The sequence below is a fragment of the Macrosteles quadrilineatus genome, unplaced genomic scaffold (assembly GCF_028750875.1).
Source record: "Macrosteles quadrilineatus isolate MER2022 unplaced genomic scaffold, UCM_ALF_1.0 Scaffold_9__3_contigs__length_116548681, whole genome shotgun sequence".
Classification (NCBI taxonomy): Eukaryota; Metazoa; Arthropoda; class Insecta; order Hemiptera; family Cicadellidae; genus Macrosteles; species Macrosteles quadrilineatus.
The window spans coordinates 110,549,448-110,562,039 of record NW_026542602.1 but is presented as its reverse complement, the minus strand read 5'-3'; the positions used below and the strand labels follow the sequence as shown (position 1 = coordinate 110,562,039).

Below are 12,592 nucleotides of genomic sequence, written 5' to 3'. Positions count from 1 at the left end.
ACAAGAAGCAATTTTGGAAGTCGAATTTGGACGGACAACCTCCGTTAAAAAGGTTTTCATGTGAATAACTAGATTTTACTATGACATAAGAAAACTCTTACGAAGGAGGATTGCAATTCAATTTTGTCCCTAGTAAAATGCATGACCCTTTTCTTCGTGGAGCGCAAAAAAGTTCAATATAAATGTATTCACTTTTCTCTAGCATATCAATTATTGCTAACAAAGAAACTCATATTAATTTTCAAAGATTTTCTAAAGGTAAATTAAAGTAAATGTCTAATTGTAAATTTTGTGAAAATAAATTAAAATGACATTGTGCTGTATGTGCGTATAACCTTAGTAGCATTTAGAACCTTGGTATGTTCTGCGTATCTGTTAAATCATATAAGTTTGTGAACAGGATTATTTCAATTTGTGCTCCTTGTACGAACCTAAACCAATTTTGTAAATGAATAGATTGTAGTCAAAGGGTCATCATTATTGTTTCAAGCAAAACTACGCATTCAAATAATACAATCAAAAGAATACTAAATACGTGTCAGGAGAAAAGGTGTCAGCTATGATTCACTGTAAATATGTTTTAACATAAAAAGTAAGGGTTTAAAAAAGCAAGAGTAATTTAATCTAACTTTTAAGTTGTATATTAGGTTTTGGTTCTGAGCCGTCAATGTACGTAAACAAAATTGGAATAATAACTTAAAGAGACTGGATTTAACACGAGTCCTGTAATGTTTGCCTATATTTTTATGGGATTGCTTTATTAAAGCTAAAACTTAATCCACTTAGCATAGTTTACCCTCTAAATGCAAGGCCTAACGTCAATAGCTCGTCTTGGGACATTAGCTTGGAGTACATTTGCATTACAGCTCTTCAGTAATCTTTGTTACGTTAATGATCTCTAATGCCTCTCAAAGGGAATATCTTTTCTTATATTTGTGGTAGTCATTCAAATGTAATTGTTCCTGTAAGCCTAGTATTTCAAGTTAAAACAATAATATTATACAGAATATGTGTAACACGGTAGAATTTCGAAGTTTGGATACATTCTTCTTGCCTTTGAGAGCTATTTATTTGTGTTTTATTGATAGGCAAACCTACTCCTTAAGATGGTTTTCATACTTTTGGGTAATCGCAAAATTCCCCGTTTGGTTGGAGGATATATGGCCCGGGATTTCAGCACAAAAGTACCACGCCCAAAAAGTAGTATTAAACATTCAAATAGTTAATAATTATTATTTCTGATTTATGTGATTTATGTGGAAGTCTAAACTACCATCCAGACTAATAGGTGGTTATGTTAACTTACATCAACTATTTGGTAATTATAAGGCTAACCAATTATTTATATAGTAAAATTTACGCATTAGATTATGGGATACAAACTTCATTCTCCAATGCTAGAGAAATAGATTTTCGATTGTCTTAACTTAGCTTTGGGGTCATCATGTTCTTTCAGTGGCCTATTAATTTTGTGGCAAATTTTCTCTGAAATCTCAACGAAATGAGTTAAAAATTACACGAAACCAACGATAAACCTTTGTTGAAGTCTTGTAGTATTTGTGACCATTTCTAGTCATTCTTACACGTTTAGTGATAAAGTATTAATATAAACTTTTTTAATTGTGACGATTAACGCTCTTCAAAATGGTTAAATAGTCTGAAGAAAAGTATTTTTAGATATTATTTACATGACAATATTTGGTAAGACCGTGAAATTTGATAAAATACCGTTTAGCATTTGAAATAATTATACGATGAAAACCTTTAGTTAGGTGAATACAATATAAACCCTATAATTTTTCATATAAAAAATTAAATATTTCCTAAAAAAACTGCATTTTAATCACCTGTATAATGTCTCTGCTAAAAAATATAAATGTATTAACTGGCATTAACTTAGATTTTTGTAATCATTGAAATTGATGTCCGAATATTAGTAGTGGTATTAATTTACTGTAAATACTTGTATATTCAAGTTACGCTTGTAGGTTAGTTTACATTATTGTGTACTACCTTCATAAACAAATATAGCTTTAATTTTAAAATAATGCAATCGTGATATTTTTAATTCTTATTACTAAAACTAATGTTTTTTTCATATAAATGGTAAAATAAAATACGACCAAATTTCAAAACAAGGTAATAACAATACTCTGATAAACTTAACAACATTTTAGGTATCGTGTGTTCTTATTGTACTTTTGTTTTTATTCCAAATCATACATTGACCTATACAATTTCTTGAGGTCTGTAAATAGTGGACATTTATATGTAATTCACCATAGACCAGATGATTGAAACACATTTAATACCCAACACCTCGAGGAACATATTTCAAACGTTTTCGTTGGTTAGCTAAAACCATAGATGAATGCTAAAACATAGCGGTTTGTTTACATACATTACACTTGAAGTACATGGAATGTTGTATAAAGGAGGGGCGTCGATTGAAAACCACACAGTTGTGTTGACAATGTTTACACAGTCACTTTGCGTACCAAAGACACCATTATTGGACATCGCGGTTGGGAAGCTACGTCGCCGCAACATGGCTACTTACTAGTTCCTCTGTTTACTTTCCTCCCCTTGGCTTTCTTATCTTTTTATGATTATGTCGATGGTTTAGTCAGCACAGTATTAGTAAGTTATTGCAGAAGATGACGTACACGTTCAAGAGGTTAACTTTAATTTTAATCTTAGTAGACATTTGATAGTCAAAAACATATTTTCTGTCTATTTCATTCTGAAAAATGTCACACTTTATCAAAATGGTTTTATAATTATATACTAAGTGTGTTTTAATGTAAAAACTACCGTTAAGAGGATCTAGCAGCTTATATTTGTAATCACTCAAATTTTCATAAAAACTGGTTTGATATCAACATCACTCTTAATTGAGTGTTATGTAATAGTCCCTCAGCAATTCTTTATTTTCTATGCTAGTAGGATGAGGATGAAAAATAAATGTACAGCTTTTTACTTAATGGAAATAATCTATTTAGTAACTCCGTAGACCAACAATCTTTCATAAGGACTTTCAAATACTCCTATAACCGGACTCATTTAAATCGCATAGTTGACTTGAAAAATGTGTCTTTTGCAAGACAGCAAATTGATGCAAGAATTGAAAATGCTGGACTGTACTTGAACATTCTGTAGGTTACTTTGTGAGTTGTGAATCTTGACAAAATTACTATGGTCCTGCGATCAATGCTAATTTACTGCTTCGTTATATAATAAACAATTAAATGGAGTGACTTTAAGTGCTCAAACTTACTCTTTTCTGACTTATCTGATAACAATAGAGCAGTCTCTGAAATGCTGAAACGATCTCTAGACAGTTGTAGGGGGTTAAATGGTTCAGGGTTAAAATAAAGCTATGAAGTTTGAATGAAACGTATACATTTGAGATTTGAACAATACACATAAATAATATTTAGCATCCAATTACATTGATATGACTTCATAAAATTAAGTCTTACGATTATAGTTTGTAATAAAAAAATATCGTTAAGTAAGAAGCTTATATATTTCAGTACAATTTCTCCGTACTTTTGTGTTATTTTGTATGTGTCTATAGGAAACAAGCCAAAACAGCACTCTCCCCAATTTCAGTAGACTACAATAAACTTACTACCCCAGTCAAGTTTCAATATTTAATACATCTCATCGGAGCATAGTAATCTAAAATAACTACTGTATTAAGATACTCCACAGATGAATTTAGTAAAAATAATACATGTTAATGCTTTAGAATAAAATAAAAATTTGTATTGTAAAGAGACATGAAAGGTTATAAGTAGTGGAAACATCTTATTTAATATTCTAAATTGCAAATAATATATAAAAATAATTTTTACCATACACAATGTAATCAAACACAAATGGTAATTAACTGTAAAGTTATATAGTCCGTTCATGTATCAATAGCAAAGTCAATCATTGTTCAGCTTCAATCATGACTTAACGCCATTGTCAATTTACATGTTGATTGCATCATAGCCTCATCACCATATAAACTAAGACAATGTCATCACACTATTTCTCACTGTAACATGTAACTTGTATGATAAAAAAATCTATTAAAAACAATAAAGGTTACAAGTCCTGCTAAAGACAAATTGCAAATATCTTTTTTACAATAAACTACAACTAAATAATTAATAAAAACTGTACTGCTTCAGGCAATTTTGGAATTTTACAATTGGTCCTTGTTATGACGTGTGTGAGAATGAATAGTTAGCACATTGCTGTAGTTTAGTTACTTTGAATTCCCTAACAAAGATTTAAACTCATAATTAGAGGGATACCAAATGCTTTTAAATAAGAACCCAAAGTTGTTTAGCTGCCACGACAGTTAATTGTAGCTTAATCTAGAGCCTAACCACAATCTTAAGCTCTTCAAGGTTCATTAATGCAGCTATTGTAGTTCAACGACGCTTTAATTTAGCCCTGCTTAGCTTTGGTTAAGTCAGCATCAGTTGCAACAAAACTTGCCAACTGCTGACTCTTGCAAAGGCAAGTGACAACTACTTCGTACTATGTAATGCTGTAACATTGTGCTATTCAATAACTATTGTACCATAATTACACGTGTTTGTTCAATATGTTGTAAGGTATGTAAGTAATTGACTTGCCAAATCCAGCCTCGTTCAAATTGTAATTACAAATTGCATTGCTTACTTTGCTATTATAAAACTAAATAGTAGGTAACAAGATTTATCAGGCTTTGCTCAGAAGGCGTCACAATATCACTGTATTTCTGCATTTCACACTTTTCTATACATATTCTATACATATTTAAAAACATTGCAAACAAGGCTTATTATATTAAGGTGAAGATAAGTGAAGGATAAGTGTTTAATGTGGGCAAACAGCGTTGATATTGGCTGCAATCAGCTCGTTCTTAAGTTAGTACCAATTATTGAAAGATCAAGTTAGCATAGTTCAGTTTTGAATCGTTATAAATGTTTTTATATTTTCTCGGGATTTAACTGGTACCCTTCTGATAGGTAGGCGAACACAATAAGCTACAAACCTGGATTTAATTTTCAAAGCTCTTAAAATTGACAAGATTTACTTCTAAGATGGCCGGAGGGCTGTTAGCTGCTATACAAAACATGTTATTCAAGAAATGACTTATAAAGTACGGTAATACGTATTTTCTTTGTCCTATAAAGTAAAAGAAATGCAGTGCCTAATTTTACCTACTGAAATATTTATCTAAATATATCAAAATATTTTTCACCGCCAACATTTATGTCTTTTTTGTGTTAACTACGTTTAACCAAGAACTGCCGATTAAGTAAATACGCCGCATTTAATTATTGCTAATGAAGGAAAAAAATCCACACTCTACGAAGGGTCGGGAGGAAATTGAATTGCAATCTTCCTTCGAAAGTGCTTTCTTATATCATGGTAAAATTGAGTTATTCACAAGAAGACTTTGTTAGCGGAGGTTGTCCGTTAAAATTCGATTTCCAATATTGTATATCGTTGCTCTGAAAGATTCTCCTCTCAAATGCTTTAAAATTAATTTCCATGTTCAACTGCAAAAATATACCATATATTCTACCTGTATGTTATTTAGATCTTAATTATTCTTATGAATTTTGCCTTAATATCACTGTATACTCAATCTTGGATCCCTAATAAATTAGTTTTGTGATGCGTCTAAACAACATTTTCTTTCATTATCCTTAACAAATAATTATAATAATTATTTTACAAATAACCTCGTGAAAAGAAGTTTATTCGTTTTACACATGAAGAAACAATTTAAAAATGATTTGTTAAGTGTTAAAAAATAAAGGGACTGTGTTATATTATTTTATAAATTATTTTAAAAGACTGTTAGTCTACATGTATAAACTTAAAAAAAAAACATCCAATTAGATAAACCCGTCAAACACTACTATCCCTACCATCGAGGTTGCTAAAAATATAAAATAAAATTAGAAAAAAAACAAATTAATGTCTAACTATTAAAATCATTGTTAGAAGTTTTGGATTTAATTTATGTGGTAAGGGCTAAAGACGTTTAGTTGCAATAATATATGTTTTGCGGTAGAGCATGTTGGTAACCGTGCGGAACCTGCCGAGGAGGTAACGTCATATATTTCTCGCAGAAAAGGCACTGATCTGTAAGTGTTTTCACCACACTACAATGTTTTAGCTCTTTTACATACGTTAATAAGTTACGTTTTGCTGTCAATGCCAGCTGTCATCGTCATTTAGGGACCAAGCAGGTTATTACACCCCTAGGGCTGAAAAATCAACTGTTCGCTTATTTACTTAAACATTGATTTATATTAAATACTGTACACATGCTGTATCCATAGCATTGCAATAGACTTGTGTTTTTGTCACCGCTTCCTAGGCAAATATTTATTTAATTTTTTTCAGATTCCTCAAAATATTTCACATAAAGTTATTTCCTTAAAGTTGTAGTTGTTTAGACTGTTAGTTTGAATTATTATTGTGGTTAATCACGGTAGTAGAGAATAGTGTGATCGTTCGTACCGTGGGCCGAAATGGGTTTGCAGCTCTCGATCGTTTCACGTTCTCGACTTCTTTTCGAATTCAAAACCCGATCTCGAGCTGGCAAAACCTAATTTTTGGCCCTAGGTACAAAATATACTATTACATCACAAAATAAAACTATTTAACTATTAAACTCCATTAAAAACGTCACCTTTCAATTTAGGATTTCACAAAGGTGATGAAGGTGGCAGGCCGGGCATTTGGCCAAATTACTTTCCAATAGCTATCGGGTTGTCACAAGGGGCCGTTCACCTTCTCAACCAAAACGTACATTCGTTTATAAACTTTTAATTAGCAATCGGACGGATACGTATATGATCTTAACATAAAGAATATTTTGGGCTAGATGTAAGATAAGATAAGATAAAAGATAAGTCAGTAGCTTTTCAATGAATCAAAACTGGGATTTAGTATTCTAAATTATTGGAGTTTTAAGAATTGTAATAGTTTTTATAGTTCCATATCTTATAGTTTTTTAGTCGGCTGTGTTGGTTAGCGTCTCGGACTTCGGTGCGGATGGGACGGGTTCAATTGCCTACCAAAACTATTCACTAAACATTTAATATGGGTTTGGAATGCTTTGTTGGTACTCATTTGACTTCTAGTAAAAATGCCACTGGCTTAGGAAAGACGAATAGAGAAACCAACCATCTTACATGTAAGCAAAGGCACTTAACACTCCATTCCACAATAATCGTTTATTCGTATTTAGGTTGAAAAATTCCCAGTTTTCATTCTAGTCTTAATAAGTAAATTTACTAATCAGTCGTAATAATTGAAAGATGAGTGGACAATTAACACAATACCTTTGATCGGAGATAATGTCCTTGCCCCATTAAAGGTAATCGCATAAGTACTATTTTACCTCCCTCACCATGGCCACACCATTCACCATGGTATAAATACTGATACTATGGAAAAAGGTAGAAAAACTATTCGGTAACTGAATGGTTGTAAATGCATGAATTTAATAGTAGTAATAATAATATCTGACTGAGTTTAACCATTGTTTAACATACAAATAGTAACACATTTAAAGTAGAATAATAAAAGATTTTGAGAATATTTTGGAATTGTATTTCACAATACCACAGTTTTATTAAACCAAGTGGTGGATTACCATTGCTTGCATGACTTAAGCAGTGTAGTCAGTTAATATTCATATAGAATCCGACAAGATGTTAAAGGTTTAACAGTCAAACCTTGGCCATCCTCGAACTATTGTAACTTTATGTCTTGCGAAGAAACGTGCAAGCACATGATAATGTACAAATGAAATATTCATGTATGTAGGAAACTAATTTCTATAAACTATTTTATAGACTGATAAAATTTGGCTTTCTTCTTTTAGTAAGATCGCCAATAAAATTAAATGTATCATGCAGACCAAATAGGTACTGATTGAGTAAATAAGATTTTTACCCACTATTATAGTTTATACGTACTCAGTTAGTCTATGCCATTATGCATCTAAATGTGAAATTGCTTAATATTTGCCTAAAGAAACAAATAATCGAGCAGGTAGAACTTGATCAGTAGGCAAGTCTGCTTCAGCGGGTATTTACACATTAAAAAGTGCTTATATAATTCAATAAAACTTTAACAATCTGTTATTCTTAAAGGTGTTTGAGAACAAACTCGATTCATAAATTATTTACCTAAGTAAAATTGTAAGTAAGTTCAGAATATCACTTTAAGTATATATTTTACCAAGCTACATAAAAATAGGTAAAACAACTGTTTTGTAATTATATTTAAAGAGAACAAAGGCAATGGTAGTTCAAGTAGGTTTAAACACACTAGCTCGTAAGTGGCCATGTTACGGTGTAGTGGCTTTTAAACCACACTATGTCCTATAATGGTGTCTTTGGTACACAAAGTGACAATGTAAACATTGTCAGCACAACTGTGTGGTTTTCACGCGACACCAACCCTTTGTACAACAAATCGTGCAAACTTCAAGTATAATATGTGTTAACATGCCACTATCATGTTGGGCGCTGAAAGATTTTCACAACGGTTTGGTTTTTGTAAACGAACACAGTAGTGAAACTATTTTCCACGTTAAAAATGGTACATTAACTACTATAAACTTTCTTGTTAATTTACACTTTGTGATTACTAAAGTAACCACTGTATTCTTCTATCCCGATTAATGGAGGCTGCCTTTAATTGGTTTCATAGAATGAGTATAATTTATATGTAAGCCATTTCTTACAGAACATGTATAACCTGTAAATTTGTTAAGCTGTTAGTTATAAATGCAGTACTATTTGACTAAATGAATAATTAAATTGCGTACAGAAAATGATCCTGTTGATAATTGTAAAACTTTTATAACTCTCAAATCGGTCTTAAACGTTGAATTTTGACTTATTGACATAATGTTTTGAAAAATATTGTTTACTACTCTCTCAGATTAATAAAGAAATTACTTTCTAAAAAAAATTAACATTTCTATCGTCAAGCAAGTAAAAAAATAATTATGAAAAACGTCGAGTGGCAGGTGTAGTCCACTCTTTTATAGGCATATTCCACGTGTTTATTAGTAGTAAACTCAAGTCAACTAACTATGATAATGTTCGTTGTTATTTTTTCATAATGAGATATTAAAATACTAAAAATACATAAAGGAAAGGTTGTGGAATATTTCATTGACATACATCCCATAATTGTATTAAAAATGTTCACAAAATATTAATATTGCCTCAATGTTTCTATCCACTAAAGAAACGCTGGTTTCCTCACTGACTCAAATATTTGCAACCGTCACATGTCAAAAGTTCCATCCGGGCACCGTTCCTCCAATAGTAAAGTTAGTCGATGTTGGGCTTTAATTGGTTGACAGACTTTTGGTTCACTTAGTTTTTATAAATACAAAGAAATCTACATCCATATGAAGAAACTCTTTTAGTAAAACATACTAATAATCTATGATTGCAACTATCAGGGAAAATTTTACTTAACTACAATTCATTCTTTTTACCTTTAACATACATCTTTAACATACATCTAATAATGCATTATTTCCTGACAAAATGTTAAGAACACATATATGGAACATTCAGTGTGTAATCAACTAACCCTATACTAAGTCTACACGATTGAGTACATGATTTTTAAGTACCTGTAAGGGAAATTAGTTTATAGCCTCATAAATCCGTATAACCTAAAAAGTAAAAAATTTCGATACAATTTTTATATTATAGTTTACCATAACTACCATTTTGTTTAGTTTTAATACAGTTGCCTTCATTTAAAAATATTTTTTGAGGCATAAATGTTTACTTGTTTTGGTTTTGCAAAGGTTCTCAAACAGGTGATGCAAAACAAAATGTTCCTTTAAATATTACAGTTTACTTTGATAAATTACAACAATATCCATCTATGTTGATTATACAGTTTGTTGACAATTGTGCCCCCCGTAGACAAGGTAATGGATTAGGCGGACAGGATCAATAGCGTATGTTGACATTGTGCATGTCAATTTACATACTGATCACTAAACGGTCACCAGACCAAACAGTGCCCGAGAGCATGGATAGACTAACAATAAGGAGGTTGTAGGTACACAGTGCAGTACACCTAGGAGAGGAAATGGAAATATATTAAACGTAATACTGTAAGCAAAAATATAAAAAATAATACAAATGTATATGTTAACAGCTGCTGAATAATAATTTTGAAAGGTACTTTCTCAAGTAGTAATATTAATTTATAAAACAATGTTTTATGAACATCTAGTATTATATAGAGTGTTGAAGCAATTTTCAAGAATTCCAATTAATAGGTTAGGAATCCGCCTGATATAGGCCTGAGGTTGTTCAACTTTAGATTCTAGATACAAATTTGTGGTTTATATAGCTTAAGAGTATTTAACAAATTATTTAATGATACATGAAATCGATAAATATGTATATAACTGCCTCTCACTTTATCTGACTACATTGGTTATTGTTATTAATGGACCATTTAGGATATATTAGAGTTAAATGTTTTAACTCGTACATTTATGATTTTATTTTTTGCATACATTTGACCGTTTGTAATTTAAATTGTAATAAAAAAAATAATTTAAATTGACTATTTAAAATAGTTTCCACTTCTTACAAATAAGTATTACTTAGGATGTAAGTTTCAAACCAATTAATCAATTTTATAAATTTTACAAATTAGGCCTATTAAATTATAAGGGTTTCAACTGCAATGTTCTTAAACATGCAGCCTTAGTAATATAACGTCAGTTGGCAAAATATATACATAATATATATATCCAAGCATTTACCAATTAGTGCATTAGTTAGATATAAGAATTGGGTTCATACTGACAACTCGGAGAGTGTTTGAGGTATGTCAGTGTAAAATCAGTGATTCAATAGACTACCAATCAATGGCAGTGATGAAGTGGGTTCGTGTCCTTTTATCCACCAGAAAGTTTTATCAATACAAAGTAAAAGGTTACTCTTTGCTAGACGCATCCGACCAACTTGCAAGACATAAATGTGAACGGGAAATGCAAGATTTAAAAAAAACTGCCAACCAAAAAGGTTTCTGTTAAGGCGGGGATAAAAGTAGTAAAGAATAGTGCTTGAGTCCCATGGTAAGAAATATCTTCCCAATACAAACGAGCTAAAAAAGAACGTTGTCTTTCAAAAAAGGTGAAAAATGGCTTGTTTGAAAAAAAAATCTTTGACATACTGGAATAATGTTACTCATACCTCACATGATTTGCGATCTATTGGTATTTGATAATCTGTAGGGAGGAATAGCGAAGCTCGGATAATTGAATAGTGAAACTCATACAGCATTTTAAGTAACTAAGTAAACATCCCTGGTTAATAATTCCCAGTTTAAAATCCTAGTTAATAATCGATTGGTGACTGAAAAGCCGGGAAGTAATTTGCTCCTGAGGATGAAACAATGAGGCAGGATCATAAACAAATCCAACGGCAGCGATAAAAGATACCATTAGTGAAAGGAACAAAGGGCGATTTACAGTAAAGTGTTCCAAGACTGAACGTCTTGAAATTCTCTAACAAACTTTATTACTCTTCAGATAAAGGTCCGGAATTTAGCGGAATTCGCAAATACTTTCTTAATAATAAGTTATCTTAGCGCCTCATTATATATTTCGTCGAATTCATACTAAGGATTCCAATAACTTTTTTTAAATCTAGGAATGTTATCTTATCTTCTATTAAATGTTATAAGTGTTGTGTGACACTCCATCGTAACCAAACTGATTAAATTCAGTTTTACCCAAACTTTTGGGCTTTACTTTCCATTCACCTATAAGAATTAACCGAATATCTAATTAATGTTTTAGAAAACAAAATCAAATATTGAGCTAAAGATTTTGAAATTGACTTAAATTTCTAAACATTATAAAACCTTTTGGCAGTGCTTAACAATGCAAAGGATTTCAAACACCAGTATGTAACGAGGGTGGTGATCTTTGTCGCAGACGTAACTTTACAATATTTGGTTCTTGTAGTAGTAAAATATGAAAACTATGACGCATGAAACAGCTCACACCTCTAGTTTAGACATTTTATCACTGTAACACTATCTTTGAACATTGAAAATACGTAAAAATCTCACAATGAAATCATCCGTAGGCTCTCTACTAATGCCTGTATGAAGACACAGAGATACAATCGAATCTACTGAAGTTAGAAGGGTACATCAGAGAAACGACGGAGGTACAAACGCAAATGTTCCCTTTATGTCCCATTGTAATTAAGGGAAGGTTAGAGAGGTGAAGTGCGTATTAATTAGTACACTCCTTGCTTTTAACTCTACACAATGCTCGTTTCTTTTCTTTTTCCTGGATAATAACTGTGTGCATATGATGTTTAACATAATGTTGAAGTACTTGACAATTTACCATATTTATTATTATATCACGTCTGAATTACAATATGTTGCATATCAGGTAAAAAAATACGTAATTTAAAGATTAGAATTAAATATAGGTTTTAATCACTGCAATGGCTAAAATATACAATTTATTGTATAGAAAGAGCAGTTTAGATTAGCGTTACTTATA

General features: G+C 31.2%; 1 protein-coding gene across 5 annotated transcripts in view; it reads right to left on the bottom strand.

The window, feature by feature from the left end:
- Nucleotides 1-12,592, bottom strand: part of LOC129002360 (RING finger protein nhl-1-like) — a 184,033-nt gene that overhangs the window by 76,766 nt on the left and 94,675 nt on the right. The window lies entirely within an intron of this gene.